Source organism: Schistocerca piceifrons, chromosome 6 (genome assembly GCF_021461385.2).
Source record: "Schistocerca piceifrons isolate TAMUIC-IGC-003096 chromosome 6, iqSchPice1.1, whole genome shotgun sequence".
Taxonomy (NCBI): Eukaryota; Metazoa; Arthropoda; class Insecta; order Orthoptera; family Acrididae; genus Schistocerca; species Schistocerca piceifrons.
The window spans coordinates 308,608,551-308,627,253 of NC_060143.1; positions in this window are offsets into that span (position 1 = coordinate 308,608,551).

An 18,703-nucleotide genomic window follows, 5' to 3' on the forward strand; every position below is an offset into this window, starting at 1 on the left:
TTATGGATACATCAATCAGACTAAACAAAGCAACATGACCGAAAATCCTTTGAACTAAGGCAAACAGTCCCAGCTGAGGTTTCTCTGGAAGATGATTTTACCTCAGTTGTAAGACAAATGGACTGGTGAACTAATAAGTATACGACCGTAGCCTAACACAAACAGTAGCGAAACTCTTAAAGGCAAAAAGTGCAACCTTATGACAACTGAAGCGATGCTAGCGCTCAAATTTGCTAGCCCGTAGTAACACCAGAATGACATGATACAACGGAGAGCTTGCTATTTTTAATGCTAATGCTGTTTTACCTAGTCACTAAACGTGGTGGTGAATTTTCCAATACAAATAGGAAGATACGTATAAAGTAATAACCCATCCCCTGTTAATAACAATGTGTAATTATAAAACATTACCGCAGTGTAATACATACGGTTGACAGTAGCAGAGTCGTAATTGTATAGTTGAAAATCGTGTAAAACAAGAAATTAATTATAACCGGATGTGTTTAAGTTTAAAAAGGACTGATTATAACGATGCCATTATGCTTTGTGTGTACTGTCTGATGCGTTACGGCGACTGTAGATCATTTCACGAGCTTTTTAGGAGATTTCGGACACATTTTAATAAATTCAAACCTGTTGTTGTTTGTTGTTGTGGTCTTCAGTCCTGAGACTGGTTTGATGCAGCTCTCCATGCTACTCTATCCTGTGCAAACTTCTTCATCTCCCAGTACCTACTGCAACCTACATCCTTCTGAATCTGCTTAGTGTATTCATCTCTTGGTCTCCCTCTACGATTTTTATCCTCCACGCTGCCCTCCAATGCTGAATTTGTGATCCCTTGATGCCTCAAAACATGTCCTACCAACCGATCGCTTCTTCTAGTCAAGTTGTGCCACAAAATTCTCTTCACCCCAAACCTATTCAATACCTCCTCATTAGTTACGTGATCTACCCACCTTATCTTCAGCATTCTTCTGTAGCACCACATTTCGAAAGCTTCTATTCTCTTTTTGTCCAAACTAGTTATCGTCCATGTTTCACTTCCATACATGGCTACACTCCATACAAATACTTTCAGAAACGACTTCCTGACACTTAAATCTATACTCGACGTTAACAAATTTCTCTTCTTCAGAAACGATTTCCTTGCCATTGCCAGTCTACATTTTATATCCTCACTACTTCGACCATCATCAGTTATTTTACTCCATAGATAGCAAAACTCCTTTACTACTTTAAGTGTCTCATTTCCTAATTTAATTCCTTCAGCATCACCCGATTTAATTTGACTACATTCCATTATCCTCGTTTTGCTTTTGTTGATGTTCATCTTATATCCTCCTTTCAAGACACTGTCCATTCCGTTCAACTGCTCTTCCAAGTCCTTTGCTGTCTCTGACAGAATTACAATGTCATCGACGAACCTCAAAGTTTTTACTTCTTCTCCATGAATTTTAATACCTACTCCAAATTTTTCTTTCCTTTCCTTTACTGCTTGCTCAATATACAGATTGAATAACATCGGGGAGAGGTTACAACCCTGTCTCACTCCTTTCCCAACCACTGCTTCCCTTTCATGCCCCTCGACTCTTATAACTGCCACCTGGTTTCTGTACAAATTGTAAATAGCCTTTCGCTCCCTCTATTTTACCCCTGCCACCTTCAGAATTTGAAAGAGAGTATCCCGGTTAACATTGTCAAAAGCTTTCTCTAAGTCTACAAATGCTAGAAACATAGGTTTGCCTTTTCTTAATCTTTCTTCTAACATAAGTCGTAAGGTTAGTATTGCCTCACGTGTTCCAACATTTCTACGGAATCCAAACTGATCTTCCCCGAGGTCCGCTTCTACCAGTATTTCCATTCGTCTGTAAAGAATTCGCGTTAGTATTTTGCAGCCATGACTTATTAAACTGATAGTTCGATAATTTTCACATCTGTCAACACCTGCTTTCTTTGGGATTGGAATTATTATATTCTTCTTGAAGTCTGAGGGTATTTCGCCTGTCTCATACATCTTGCTCACCAGATGGTAGAGCTTTGTCATGACTGGCTCTCCCAAGGCCATCAGTAGTTCTAATGGAATGTTGTCTACTCCCGGGGCCTTGTTTCGACTCAGGTCTTTCAGTGCTCTGTCAAACTCTTCACGCAGTATCTTATCTCCCATTTCGTCTTCATCTATATCCTCTTCCATTTCCATAATATTGTCCTCAAGTACATTGCCCTTGTATAAACCCTCTATATAGTCCTTCCACCTTTCTGCCTTCCCTTCTTTGCTTAGAACTGGATTGCCATCTGAGCTCTTGATATACATACAAGTGGTTCTCTTCTCTACAAAGGTCTCTTTAATTTTCCTGTAGGCAGTATCTATCTTACCCCTAGTGAGACAAGCCTCTACATCCTTACATTTGTCCTCTAGCCATCCCTGCTTAGCCATTTTGCACTTCCTGTCAATCACATTTTTGAGACGTTTGTATTCCTTTTTGCCTTCTTCATTTACTGCATTTTTATATTTTCTCCTTTCATCAATTAAATTCAATATTTCTTCTGTTACCCAAGGATTTCTATTAGCCCTCGTCTTTTTACCTACTTGATCGTCTGCTGCCTCCACTACTTCATCCCTCAGAGCTACCCATTCTTCTTCTACTGCATTTCTTTCCCCCGTTCCTGTCAATTCTTCCCTTATGCTCTCCCTGAAACTCTCTACAACCTTTGGTTCTTTCAGTTTATCCAGGTCCATCTCCTTAAATTCCCACCTTTTTGCAGTTTCTTCAGTTTCAATCTGCAGTTCATAACCAATAGATTGTGGTCAGAGTCCACATCTGCCCCTGGAAATGTCTTACAATTTAAAACTTGGTTCCTAAATCTCTGTCTTACTATTATATAATCTATCTGATACCCTTTAGTATCTCCATGATTCTTCCAGGTATACAACCAAAATTGTACAAGACGGCTTCCTCTTTCATTTCTTCCCCCCAATCCATATTCACCTACTATGTTTCCTTCTCCCCCTTTTCCTACTGACGAATTCCAGTCACCCATGACTATTAAATTTTCGTCTCCCTTCACTATCTGAATAATTTCTTTTATCTCGTCATACATTTCATCTATTTCTTCATCATCTGCAGAGCTAGTTGGCATATAAACTTGTACTACTGTAGTAGGCATGGGCTTTGTGTCTATCTTGGCCACAATAATGCGTTCACTATGCTGTTTGTAGTAGCTAACCCGCACTCCTATTTTTTTTTCATTATTAAACCTACTCCTGCATTACCCTTATTTGATTTTGTATTTATAACCCTGTATTCACCTGACCAAAAGTCTTGTTCCCCCTGCCACCGAACTTCACTAATTCCCACTATATCTAACTTTAACCTATCCATTTCCCATTTTAAATTTTATAACCTACCTGCCCGATTAAGGGATCTGACATTCCACGCTCCGATCCGTAGAACGCCAGTTTTCTTTCTCCTGATAACAACGTCCTCCTGAGTAGTCCCAGCCCGGAGAACCGAATGGTGGACTATTTTACCTCTGGAATATTTTACCCAAGAGGACGCCATCATCATTTAATCATACTGCAAAGCTGCATGCCCTCGGGAAAAATTACGGCTGTAGTTTCCCCTTGCTTTCAGCCGTTCGCAGTATCACAGTAAGGCCGTTTTGGTTAGTGTTACAAGGCCAGATCAGTCAATCATCCGGACTGTTGCCCCTGCAACTACTGAAAAGGCTGCTGCCCCTCTTCAGGAAGCACATGTTTGTCTGGCCTCTCAACAGATGCCCCTCCGTTGTAGTTGCACCTACGGTACGGCCATCTGTATCGCTGAGGCACGCAAGCCTCCCCACCAATGGCAAGGTCTATGGTTCATGGAGGGAACCTAGATATGATTTTTACATTGTTGGAGATTTGGTGCTACTTCTCCTCACAAGCTCACTTTTCGCCTTGTCCTTGCCGCTAGGACTGGCGTGACGCCTGTCGTGTTTGTCTTTCCTGCTTCCAAGGTATCACAATGTCCACCTATGAGACTTTCTTCTTATTTATGTGCATATCTTAAACTGCGACGCATCCTTCTTCATAAGGTAGGCTCTTCTGCTATTTATAATCCAGTTCTTGCTCCTGGGAAGAGGAAACTGTTACTTAATGAAAAACGACAATGCAAGCATACTGGACCACAAAACATTTTACACTACTAAAATATTACAATTACCTCATCGTTTCTACTCACATAATGTAGCCTAATGAAATGCAGATCGTTTACTTGCCTTCATGGACTTCTTATGACATGCTAATTCTAGTGAAATGAAATGATCGTATGGCATTAATTGGCCAGGATATCGCCTTCGGGGTTCGGCAGCCGTATTGTAAGTCTTTTTAGTTGACGCCACTTCGGCGACTTGCGTGTCAGTGATGATGAAAATGGTGATGAAGGACATACAACACCCAGTCCCCTGCCGGGAATCGATCCCGGGCCCCGTTGCGTGGTAGGCGGTAACGCTACCGCTGGGCTACATAGGCGGACAACTTCTTGGTTCTTTATACACGACCGTAGTAATTACTTGCAGCTTCGCGTTTTCTTACTCGGGCAAGTACATGAGGGCAAAAACATATTAGTATGCATATTTTTGAGAAATTGAAGTAGGAAACTAAGTAGGTCCTATCGAAAAAGCTGTCGATTGCTTAACTTTAAACGGGAAACATTCAAACGTTTTTATGCTATAATAACATCTCTAAATGGTGGTTAAGATTTTGCGATTCTCATTATCAGGAGAAAGTTCTAGAGGCACTACGACTGATTAGGAATGTTTAACATTTTCTTGAAATTCCCAGAAGTGTAGCTGGCCATCTCTAAAACTCTCAGCATCCTTTGGAAATTGGACAGGAGATATTTGCGGACTGTGTTTTTGATTGGTGCTATAATGTATAGCGCCACAATGAGCACCGAAATACGACAGCACTTTAATGTGCTTCTCCCCTCCATATACACACACACAATCGTTTCGTAGTATGTTAATGTTCATACAGGCCATCCGCTTGGCAGCGCTGCAGTAGCGAAGTTGCAGAATATATCCGACAATTTCATCACTCTTACGTTAGGCTCTGATATGACCGTCTTCCTCCAGTCCACCAACATTACATGCTCTGGCCAAAGCAAATAAGAACTTAAGATTAAAAATAAACAATACAAGGAAAAAATGGCTGAAAAAGGGCTCTGCCCTACCGTCGGACGCAATATTCTTAGAGACAGAAACAACTGTCAAACACAGCGTGGTATAGTCTCAGGAATCAAAGCTTTCCGATCATGCGGCTGAACAATCTCTTGAGGTGTCCCAGCCAAGAGTACCATAGGACTCTGCTTCACAGGCCTTTTAGTAGAGACAAAAACATGCTAGCAGCACCCGGTTTGTGTTTGTCACAGGAGCACATTCCACGCCTTTCTTCATCTGGATTGAAACAAGCACGCAGTCCTAACCCGACCTACATTTGTGTATTCTACACAAAGCGAAATAAACATTTATTTTTAGTAAAGTTTGGACACAAGCTCTTTATTCACCTTGATTCCAGTTAAAGAAGTTACATTTATGCAGCGTATATATTGCCAAAGGATTTGTCTGCTCTTTTTAGACAATGCCAGTCAGTTCCAACGACAGCGTTAATTTTAGGAGCAATATGATGTCGCAATAGGACAGTTGGATCCTGTGATTGGTAATTCTTACGTGGAAAAATTCGCAGAATCAAGTCTATAAAAAGCTAATAAGAAACCATCTAAACGGTATCTGTTTGTTGGCGTCACATTTGTGGTCTCGTCTCACGGCTAAAAAGAAAAAAAAATAGCATAAGAAGTTCAACCGTCATCCACAACAAAATAGGGATGTCATTTAAAGTGTTGTCGACACAACCAAAAGAATTAGCACGCCGAACAAGTGGATGTCAAATGAAAACATCTGAAGTAGGCTTTTGAGAAGAAAAGCTTTTCAGCAAAAGAAATAGAGTTCAACTACCAAATATTAGTAGGTCTAACGACAAGAATAAGACACACTGATAGAAAAACATAGTTTCTCTCTTTCTTTCTTTTATGAAGAAAGTACTGATAACATTGGGCAGATTTTGTAGGAACATAAAATGAAACCAGTTTTTACATGTCCAAGAAAATAAGTCAGGCCCTCAGATATGCAAAGAATAAACGCCCTCCTTTGTCGACATGCGGTGTATATAATACTCTGGTTGATGTTGAAACGTTTACATTGGAGTTACCAAGAGAAGCGTGAATACACGGTCTTTGCCTGTTAGTGAAAGTAGAAAAATCAGGAGTAACACAGCACGCTCTTCAGTTAAGGACTCATGGCACATGGACGGAGGGGCGGAGGGGGGGAATCGGTGATTGGGGGAGGGGGTTGGGAGAGTGGGAATTCTCCAAAACGAAAATTTTATTTTCTTCACTCTCGAACTGTTATCCACAGCTATATAGGAAAGCTAAAAAGAAAAGGCCGGAAATAGGTACATGTCGCGTACATGCACAGAGAAACAAATGACTAAAATATTCGAAAAATTGGATGACTGAATGAGGAAAAAGAACTTCACAAATTAGCGAGTCAATAACGTGTTGGATCACCTCTGGCCTTTACGCAAGCAGTTATTCATTGACAGAGTTGCTCGGTGTACTCCTGAGGGGTATCGTGCTAAATTCTGTCCAACTGGCGAGTCAGATCTTAAAAATCCCAAGTTGTTTCTAGGGTCATGACCATATTGTTCATGCGTGAAAACTGTCACGCCGTATGCGGGCGGGCATTATCTTGCTGAAATGTAAGACCAAGACGGCAAGTCATGAAGGACAACAAAACAGAGCGTAGAATATTGTCGACACATTGACGTCAGATTTATCAATTTCCGTTCCATCCAGTTAATTGAATGGTTTATTTCAGATACCAGTGAAGCGCCAAAGCCAGAAAAAAGTGAGTTAATGGCGCCATATTTGTCTTTGAGGGCAAACGCACATTTCAGTGAAGAAAGCAGTCAAATATCTCCAACTGTTGTAGCCTGGCATGACGTTTGATTTCGCGTTTACATCAGAAACCAGTAAAACGATTCCGTTTGTCTGGTTTCTGCAGTAAACTGTGGGGACACTTTATGTTTCTTTCTTGTCAGTTGGTACTCCCGTTCTGAATCAACAACAGTCAGATATTCAAATGTTTTCATTGTCGTCACTGATCAGTTAGCTTGAGCTTTCCGAATAAGTCTAGTCTGTTTTCCAGTATTCATAGATTTGTGGTAACAGTAAGCCTATATCAAAATGAGATGTCTGCAAGTTCAGAAGACGAACCTCAACACAAAAGGAAACTAGGAGTAGTAAACGATGACTCGTACAAACGTAATCGTATTCGGAATGCAAGGGTGAAAGGAGAAGGTTATGTTTCTTTCTCTGGCAAGGAAGTACCCACGAAAAAGAAGCCCAGCAGTATCATTTGTAACTGCAATGCAAATTTTTATTTGAATATGAACCAGGACGTCACTAATGAAACGTGGATATAGTTTCAATCTCTTGAAAATAAAAATTGTCCGGATATCTACATTCAGACTTTGATTGAGGTTACTGAAGTTAATTGTAGACGGGGAAAACAAGGTCCAGAGAAAAGGTCAGGTAAAGAAAGCGGTAGGCATACTGGAGGCAGTTTTGAAAGAAATCACTCTTACACATATAATGTAAAGATTGGCGGTGTACTAAAACATGTTTGCAAGACTGTGTTTATGGAAATCCAAGGTATATCACATAACTGATTAGGGAGAATTTGCCAGTTGTTGCTTCAAAATACTACCCTTAGAGACATGAGGAGCCAGAGCAGGAGTGGCATTGCTCTTCCTGGCAACATCTGTGTACGCAACCACGATCATAATGAAAAATGTGAAGACCCATAATGGCCAGAAACACAAGAGGTATTTGAATGCTCGTTTAAATGTCACAAAATTTCATGAGATGTTCATCGATGACAACCCTGACTTAAAAGATACTGTCAAGTACCACTTCTACTGTTCTTACTTTCATGAAAACTTTGGGTACTCGTTCAGTTGACCACAGGTTGATGTATGCAGTCAATGTGAAAGCCTAAATGCAAAACTGAAGGATGAATCCTTGAATGATAATGCTAAACGTACGGCTACTGCAGAGCTCATTGTACACAAGAGTAGGGCCAAAATGTTTTGTATTATTATGAAAGAAGCGTCTCAAAAAGACGACGAAGTAACTGCCGCTTTGTGTTTTGGTTATATGCAAAACTTGTCGCTCCCGGATGCTCCTGTTCAGGAATTTTTTTACATGAGGCAGTTATGAGTTAGCGTTTTTAGTATCAATGATTTGAATAGCAACAAGTTCAAAATCTATCGTTATTATGAGGGTGAAGGTAATAAGTCTCCAGATGAGGTATGCAGTTTCTATTGAATTACATAGAGACTGAAAAATCCAGTAGAGCAAAGAGACTGACCCGTTTTAGTGATGTCCCATCAGGACAGAACAAAAACCACACAGTTTTAGGATTTTGATGAACCTCTGTGACAAACGGCGATTTGACAGTATCACCCACAACTTCCCTGTTCGTGGTCACTCGCATTCTCCATGTGACAGACACTTTGGGGCCATAAAGCATGTAGTGAAAAAAGGGGTTCGAATTTATACACCAGAACAATATATAGAGCTTATACTGAAAGCCAGTAAAACAAATCGTTTTACTGTACAGAAAGCGCCCTTGAAAAATATCAGAAATTTCAAACCATGGTGGCCTCATGCATACAAAAAGCTTGCAAATTTAGATGAAACTTCTGGTAGAGGTGTTCCTAAAGTTCGAAAGGAGAATTTCAAGATACCCACATAAAAACAAATTTGCTACAACTGTAACACACCTGGAAAAGTGGCCTTATATTGATGTAATCATTCAGTCAACTTTCACACTGCTGAAACAGAGCCTGCACCTGAATTACTCATTAATTTGACCTACCCTTCAGGAAAAGAAAGTTTATAAAAAATATAATAATATATTAGGCAACTTACACAAAAATTACTGTTAGGTGTAACTATTTTCGTTCATTCAAACTTTTACCTAAAATACTGTAGTTCACTCCAAAATAATATGATTTTTGACAATTCTCCATTCGTGTTTGGGTCTGAGCCCTAATTACTTCGTTATTCTTTTACGTTCCTATCAATATCCAGAAGTTGCGAGACCTAAATGCCCCAAGACCTTACCTGGTGGGATATGAAACATTTTATGACAGCAGTTTACAATGGCCTACTACAGAGGCAGAATGCGGTGTGGAATTTGTTTATGAGGATTGAAGTAGCTGATTGTTTCATCGGTGTATTAGTAATGTAGTCTCAATATCATAGAAAATTCTGTCTTTAGGAATTTTATTTGTAAATCCTAAAAATATGGAGAATTGTACCATAAAGCTACGTTTGCTCTACTCATTTACTGCAGAAACCAGTTAAGTAAATTCTTTTTCGTTCCATTGACAGCAATGTTAAATAATCAAAAAATTGTTTCTTTGATACAATGATATGCAGCATATACTACTTTCAGAACAAAAACCGAAGTCATTACCGAAACATTTAGTATGATGGTAGATAGTGTTTTTTTTTGTTTTTTGTTTTCCCAAAATGGACTAAATTGGTGCTTGACTGGTTTCTGAAATAAACGATTAAATTTCTTCATGATGCGTCGTACTTTTTGCCTTGGAATGTATATAGACATGGGCATAAACGAATAATTCCAGCGACCACGAGCATATAACTCGGAAGATTCACAAACAGCTAAGACATCTTGTCGTGAAATTCATCACTGTATGCATAAAAAAAATAAATTTCCAGATCAGGCCTTGAAGACCAGCCGAACCGAACCGGCCACCGTGTCATTCTCTGACATCAGGCGTCAGTACGTTGCACTAGGTGAGGGCATGAGGTGGGCAGTGCGCTTTTTAGTCTTTGTCAGCTTCCAGACCTTGGACCAGATGCTACTAACTCAAGTAGCTCGTCAAATGCCTCACGTGGCTGAGAGCATCCCGTTTAAGTAATCCCAAAAAAATGGCTCTGAGCACTATGGGACTAAACTTCTATGGTCATCAGTCCCCTAGAGCTTAGAACTACTTAAACCTAACTAGCCTAAGGACATCACACAACACCCAGTCATCACGAGGCTAAGTAATCCCACCAATGAAATACCGGTGCTAGTACTGTGGAATTAACCCACGTCCTACGCATGGAGGTCAGACTCGCTGACTGCAGAGGTACGGAGGTGGGCTGTTTCATTACCAGAAAAAGAGAAATAAGGAAGAAATGATGACTGGACCTTTTAGTCTCAGAGCAGAAACTCGAGTGGGAGACGGACGAAGAAAGAAATCAGACGCGTCCTGTTCGAACTACCAGCGTGCTAGATTTCATTAAATTAGGGAAACCGCGGGAAACCTAAATCAGAACGGCGATTCGGTGTTCTGAACTCAATTTCTCCGGAATGCAAGTTTAATAATGTCTTAAACATTGTGCCAATAAGAAATCTAAAGTGGAATACTAGGATGAGATGTTTATACAGTAGTCATCGTGCATAGGACAGTGGAGAATAGTTGCGGAGTAATAACCCCGAGCTTTTTGTGGATAGTAGCTCTTACGGGATTAGTCTTCAATGTACAGCTAGATATTTGGCAAAAGACATTTCAATTTTAGCAGTTTTCTGAAACACATCGTTTCCACGTTTCGATATTGCACTATGCGTGAAAAGCAAAGCTCGAGAACGTTGGAAATAAAACTAGAAGTATTGCGTTACTTTCAAAGGCAAGTGGTGTGACATCCTAGTCAGGAATTCCTCTATAACCTTGGCTCACCGAGCATATCGCGAATTAGATTCAGTCGAGGCATTTTCCCACTACGTGCGTTCGAAATCTTTGTAGTGAACATCCCTCAACGGGTGTCGGTGAATCGTTCAGAGCCATAAACCATATGTTTTTGACGTCTTTAATGTGTGAACATCATAGAAAAGAACGACTTCGTCAATAGAACAAATCAATAATCAAATTTCCTTATGGTAATGCTCAGTTATTATTACAAGGCAAAACTATGATAGCATGGGAACTTACCTTGCTGCTGTTTGATTCCCCAAGACGCTGCCCAATTTGCTGCCAATGTAATTATAAATTAAATATGTCTGTACTTACAAAATGTTCCGTAGATGTGATTTTGTGGCAATTACATGTGTATTGTGTGTATTCTGTGTATAGTTTCCTATTTCATGTAGATTTTGTTTAGTGTTGTATTGCATAATAAATATGACTATACAGTGTAGGGGAGAGTACTGTACTAGAAGTTAGTGCACCGTGGTAGACACGACGTTTTTTGGTCGATACTTAATTCTAGTGCGTGATATCAGATTCAAATAAAGGAGCGCACCATAGAGACCGCCATAAGAAGTTTCCTTCATTTTCTACAGTTTATGTTGTTCTGATATATGAGCTTGTGTTTTGCGCAAAATGTGTAAATGTTTCGCGTTCTACGCAATCAAGTGCTGTACAACATTCAGGGTGGTTCAGAAGCCCCTACCTACGGGTTTTATGGAGAGTGCAACGCCTTCAAAAACCAAGTGCAAGATTTTCATATTTTCTTGCTCGCTATATGCTAACTATTAGTCTTACAGACAAAATGAACAGGAGATTTTTGTAGGAAATTTAATGCAGTTAAATTTTGTTACTGGGATACATTTTCGCCGGAGGACAAGGTTTTCAAGTTATTAAAGAAAACTGCCTTTGAAGGGCACTTCTGTGCGTTTTTCTTCAATGATTCGAATACTACGGCCTCAACGGAAAACTTATTCTAGTACAAAATTCAACTACATTAAATTGCCTACATAAAAGTCCTGTCTATTTTGTCTGTGAGACTAATAGTTAGCATGTAGTGAGCGAGAGAATGCGAGTATCTCGAGTATGGTATTTTAAGACATTACAGGTAGGGGCAGCTGAATCACCCTGTGTTAAAGCTACGATAATGTGTAGGGCGGTCAGAAACAGTCTGAAAAGCTTATAAGGTTGTTGCAGATTAGGCTATGCTGAGAAATAATTGTTGAGAAAAAAATTCGGTACGTTCGCTGTTTCTGAGTTATTTAGCCTTGACGTTATCCAAATAGGTTGCGCAAGCAACTTCAAGTGTCCCTCCAGATACAATTAGTGTCAGTTGTTATCACAGCGTAGATAATAGCGGGCGGGCCTGCTCAGCCTTTGGCTCGGGTTCGATCCTAAGTACCGTCTCATGTACAATTTTTGTTTAACTCTCTAGTTCGGTTTTAGGAAACCAAGTGACGGACACGTTCGGCGAAACCGTCTCTGGCAATCATCTTGAAACTGCAATCTCAGTGGCCCGATTGGCTAATTTGAATCTCAGTTAACTTGGAAATGGCACAACGTATCGAATTTTTCCTTAACAAATATTTCTCAGCAAACTTACGCTGAAACTCTCTTACTAGTTTTCACGCTCTTTCTGACCATCCTGTATTGTTAATGTTTCAGGTCCAGAAATTTATGATGAGTAAAACGCTATATATTTTTAGAACTAATTACATAACACGTGGACAGTGAAACTGTACTACGTCAGTGATTAACCATCTTGTACCTGGAAACAGAAGAAGGTCATTCACTGTGGAACATGTGATATTTGGAAATGAACTGTGTTTATTTAATGCCTTAACAATTTTACCTGCTTTAAAAATGAAATTTGTTTTGGGTGTCAACAGCTTCTGTTTCAGAATACATTTAACTGGTAATTGGTTTATAATACTTTTCCTTAGTTTGACTTTACTTACAGATTATTTGTGTGTAGTAGAGTAACAATGTAACAGATAGATTGGTAAACTGAGTATTGACAAGATTTTATCTATTGAAGTGCTTTTAAATTTCAATCGAATATTTGTTCCGAGGTACATGATCATATTGAACCTTGGAGTATGTTCGCACATTTGTGAAAACCCTAATTTTGTGCAGTAATTACTGTAATTTCAGGAAAAGATTGCAGCAAACAAAAAGTGAATGTCACTATTTAAAAATGGAATAACAAAATATTTTAAAGTTTTGCTACAGGGTTGGTTAGAGCTGAAAGTCTGTAAAGAGTACCAGGGTCCAACACGATCCTCTACTAACTAGAAAATATCAAATACAAAATGATAAAAGATAATGCACCACTTCTCTAGTATATGTTTCGAAATTTTGTTTGCAAAAAAACTATTAACGATATTTTTAACTTGCGATTGACTGACAGGGGATGTGTATGAGTGAATATATGCGGGACTTGGAGAGATTTAAAGCATTTGAACGAACATTTGATAATAGAAATAGCTATATTTTTGGAATTTTGAAAAAAAAAGATCATTCGTTTGACATATCATTTAGAGCTCTAATAACCTTTTCGTTGACCGACCAATACAGATTTTAATCCTCAAAAATTCGAAAGGGAACGCTACCTAAGATAAACCAGTTTAGTTACAATACATTCACAGTGCTAAAGATCTATCAGGAGTTAGAGAATCTGTGATTAAAGGCCGCGCGGTATTAGCCGAGCGGTCTAGGTCGCTGCAGTCATGGACTGTGCGGCTGGTGCCGGCGGAGGTTTGAGTCCTCCCTCGGGCATTGGTGTCTGTATTTGTCCTTAGGATAATTTAGGTTAAGTAGTGTGTAAGCTTAGGGACTGATGACCTTAGCAGTTAAGTCCCATAAGATTTCACACACATTTGAACATTGATTAAGGACGACAAGAAAACGAAAACAGGTTACTCGTAATCGAATTTAGTTTAGATTCATAAAGCAACTAGCCACAGACTGTTGACCTTACGCCTTGACACCTGTTTAACACATCTTTTTAATAAATTCTGCAGCGCTATCATTTTCGTACAAATGTAATAATTGCTCTAAAATTATATGATGAAATTCGTTATTATAATTCTATCCAGAAAAGTTGCATATTTTGGGTTTCACGAAAGAAAATCGGACTAGTCCAGACATCTTATGTTGTGAATATAGGGAAAGGATATTTAGAATGTTATTTACAATGTTAAAATTGTGTATTGTTGAAGGAAAGACAGCTTTGTTACAAAACTGGTTCTTACAAAATTATATAAATTACGAATGTTCGGAAGAAGTATTGTTAGTTATGATGTTTCTGTATCTATCGGATATACTTTGTAATGTGAAATTATTAATTATGGTATTCTGATCTTTGTAAGTAACATTTTAACTGATCCGAAAATGTACATCGATGATGAGAGAGGTAAATAAATAACGGCAATTGTTAATTACATGTCAATATTTGACATGCACAGATGATGATTTGTTATTATTTGACAGTACATGTAATATTTTTAAAAAATATTTTCTAAGTAGCTGAACTGGAGGAATCAGTACCAAAAAATAATGTGGAGACCAACTTTACCCAAGGTGAGAGCCAGCGTACGTGTGTCACTAGGAGGCAGTAAGTAGTCTAATATGTATGTAGTCGCACTAATTTTATTCATGAAAATCAGTAATAAATACTGCAAAATATATCCCAGCTAATTTTATTTACCTGTGGCAAAATACAATCTTGAGGAAAAGAAGATACTGCAGTATGAACTGCAACAGTAAAAATGTTCCTAGGCAGTTAAAACGTACTTGGACTTCGAATGCTCATTCTCACTCTCAAAGTCATGTGTTGTGCATACAAAATTCGTTTCTATTTGAATCAAGGCACTGAGTAAATTTATAATTTTCAGCCAAAACTAGGTGGTAGCAATACATACGCTACGTGTTCTACATGAAAACGGCTAAGGTAATAACTCACAGCCGGTGCACATATATCTTCACTTTGACGTTAAAGGGAGACATCCAGGAAGATGGACTTATTCTATTTATACTCCGTTGTGTTTTTCGTGCCTTTGAGCAATTTATTCGCGAGCTGAACGAACAAACAGTGGCAGAGCGCCGCATGTAAGGGGGCTCCCCCGTATTTCTATTGACATGTGAATAATTTATGCGCTATTTCTGTCGCCCATCTCTCTTCGTCGTGCCGCCTGCATCGGACAGCCAGGGGTCTTATAAAATCTTCAGAGGGAGGGCTCTTCACTAGTACCAACCAACACTCCAGAGGCTCTGGAAGCACTGTGGTTGTTCGGGGATGCAGCAAGAGAGCTACTAACAAGGCAAACGCTTGCAGAAATGGTTTCTTCGCATTTACATCTGCAATTGTCATCGGTGCTGTGGAAGGGATAGACTATTTTGTGGCGGAAGTTACTTGATACAGCTGATATTACATCGTATTCCTTCCCTCTTCACGAACGGAATGAGAGAAATAGGTTTTGTTAACCTAACAACTTGTCATGTTGTTCCTTGTGCGTATGACCGTTAACAGAAGTCGTGGTGGAAACATTACATTTGTTAGGTCTGCCTTCTAAATTCTCTCTCAAAGAAGAAAGAGGAAATGACTTGCATTAGCGCTTAAGCAGCCTTAATGTAGCACATAAAACAGTGAGGTTTTCAGCAAAAAAAAAAAAAAAGATGTAAAGCATTAGGTAGACATTAAAATTAATTTCAAACACAAACAGAAATCATACCCATTTGGCAGCTCCTATACCACAGAAGAATTTCTGAATGTGTGACGAAAATACGCACGCACGAGTCGTTTGTGTGTGTCAGAGAGAGAGAGAGAGAGAGAGAGAGAGAGACAGGCAGAGATGTAAATGGTCAGCATGTTGCCATATTTTTCACTATGACCTAAAAAAAAAGGCAAATGACCATGGTGGCAAAGTCGTTATGAGATTGATCTCGTATTTGAAAGATACCCTGTTCAAAGTCCCGTCTGCTCATTTTAATTCAAATCTTCCTCAGATGTCCTAAATCTCTTCAAATGAATGTTAGGATGAATCCTTTGATAACACCATATAGCCGATTTTCTCCTCTGTTCTTATCCAGCTGAGCCGTTGATCCGTCCCCAACAAACCCCGTGTCAACTGTTCATTTAAGCCGAACCACCTCCTTTAAGAAATAATTACAGTTTTTATAGAGAAAATTTTGATTCTCTTGAGATAGGTGGGCCCTTATGTGAGGCTTTCAAAGTTGATGAAGGAATCGCTCCTAGGTTTTCCAGTCTTTGTTTTCCTTTTCTTTCCTGGACCAAAGTAAATGAGGCACTGGACTGCTAAATGAGGGAAGCGTGATTCATATTATTACCCGACTGCTCTGATTTAGGTTTTACCTTCCAAAATTATTACTTCAGCAAAACTACGTTCGGTTTGTTCACCAGTTTCCATCAGAGTTGTTTCCCATCATAATGAGGACTAAGCGTCTTTTGAGGTACATTTTACAGATTTATGAAGTAGCGGAATTGTAAGGAAGAGTTAGGTAACTGTGTGCAGTGAATACTTGAACGCATTTAGTATTTGAAGATTGCAGGTTCATGCTTTCCCCCTACTACTGCCCACTTCTGATTCCCGTAACATAAAAGAACAAGAAAACAGGTGTAGTTTGAGCTGCGTAGTGCGTGAGTTTGAGGCACATAAAACGAGCCGGTTTTTTATTATTTTCAGTAAACGGAAGGTAAGAAGGCAGACTTTGCACTTATTAATTTTGTCTGAGTATGATATTACACTTGGTAATTCATTAAAACATTGCATCATTTTGCTTTCTAAACACTGAACTTTAATATGTAGATTATGATCGCGTTATTGTTTTATGGCTAGTGATTTGCTGAAAGAGAACAACATTAAAAACAAATAGAAAGAACTTAAAATGAAGAGGAAGATAAGGAATGAAAATAAACAACAGTGTGAGCTGAAGAACAAGAATAGGAAAGTTTTACATGAGTACTTCACCGCAAAGCCAACAACAAAAGATAAATACGCCATAATCATAGGAGGTATCGGATATTTCCAGTAAGTTAGATATTTGTGACAATATTTCCCATAGCCAGTAGGCTTGAATCAGTATCTACACGTAGCGAAGAACCTAATGAGCTAATGTTACATCTGCGGAGAAATAGATCAAGACAAAAAACTGCAATACAGGTATGCAGAGTGCTCTGCTTCGAACCGCGCTGCAGGTACTGGAGAGTAAACTCCAAGCTCACGTTTACGGTGGCTGTTTATCCAGAAAATGGACGTTCTAAAAACTGCTGGAATGTGAAAATAAAAGTGATTACACATTCAATTCGAAGGTTTAAATACTGTTGAATATTCTAAAATCCTAATAGACACTGACAGATAATTTAAGTGGCGATTATTTTGACTCACGTATATTTAAAATAAGCTTCCCTTCTCGAGCGTACAGTTCCCCAACCACTGCGGATAATTACCCTATAGGTTAGAGGACCTTGCGAAATCGCATGTTTGTAATATTTGCAGTTAAACTTCATTTACTGTTCTTTACATTTAAATGTATTTACTGCATTATATTTTAGAATACTACAATTTCCCTAACTCAAAAACTTGCTAGGATGGAAGTTTGTAAATAATACATTAATAGACGCAATATGGGAGTAAAATTGACGTAATTGTTCATTATCCGTCGTTGGCCTGTTATCTGTTCTTCCCAGTACTACATAATAGGGGAAAAAGAATGAAATGCCTTCTTTATTAACACGCTTTAAAAGTATTTTTTGTTGACAGTAAGCTTCTGCTTGGGTACTAATTCTCCAGACGTTCCACAACCGTTTCTAGGAACATGAGACCAAAATTGCACAGATATTGCGAGATTGATTTCGAATCCGATGTACGACATCCCCTACACACATCCCCATTCCGAAGATTTCTAGGCTGTCCTTGTCTTACAGTATTCTTCTTCCAGCCTCTAAAACATAAAATTACGAGAGCAAGCAGTTTTTGAACACGTTTCTTCAACTTTGATTATGCCACTCAGACTAAAAAACAAAGACTTCAAAATCATGTAATATACCCATTAATATGGTCAGATGCAATTTAGAAATATCCGATACCTCCTATGATTATGGCAATTTAGAAGCAAACGAATTATTAGAATGACTGCGACAGACGTACTTTTAATTTTTGCTTTTGGGGCGATGGGGAGGGGGTGAGGCGAATTTCTCACACCAGACAAATTTAAAGGCATACCGCTACCGCATTGTCGCGAGACCGGGTGTCAGACTACAATCTAAGACGAGGAAGACGGTTCAAAATTTATCATCTGCGAAAATGTCTTTCATGGTAATCGTATTGACAGCATGATGTCTCAAATTCCACACAAAGATGTAAAATACAAATGACTGGCTGCAAACTCTTTGCTTGTGTATTAAATGTGACGGCAGAAGTTTGTAATGACGATTATTAGATCAGGAAAGATGTGCCTATGGCGTCTGATGCAGTGAGCTCGTTTTGTGGTTTTGGGTAAGCATACTGTTGATGTTACATAAATTGTGCAAATAATTGCTCTCTGTAGCTTTCTTATCGGAATTATGTAGTCATTATTGCGAAAACCGAAGTTGAGTGGCACGAAATAAGCTTGTTGCAGTTTTACTGTTTCACAAGAGACACTATTCTGGGAAACACAAAGCTGTTGGCTTTTGTGATCTATGTCTATGTCTATGATCTTTGTCGTCGTATATGTTCAAATGTTATGCTAAGTGAAATATTCAAAGAATATCTCAGTGCATTAGCCTGTAACGTTTCGTCTGCGAGTTTATGATCAAACAACGCACACTTCCTCTGA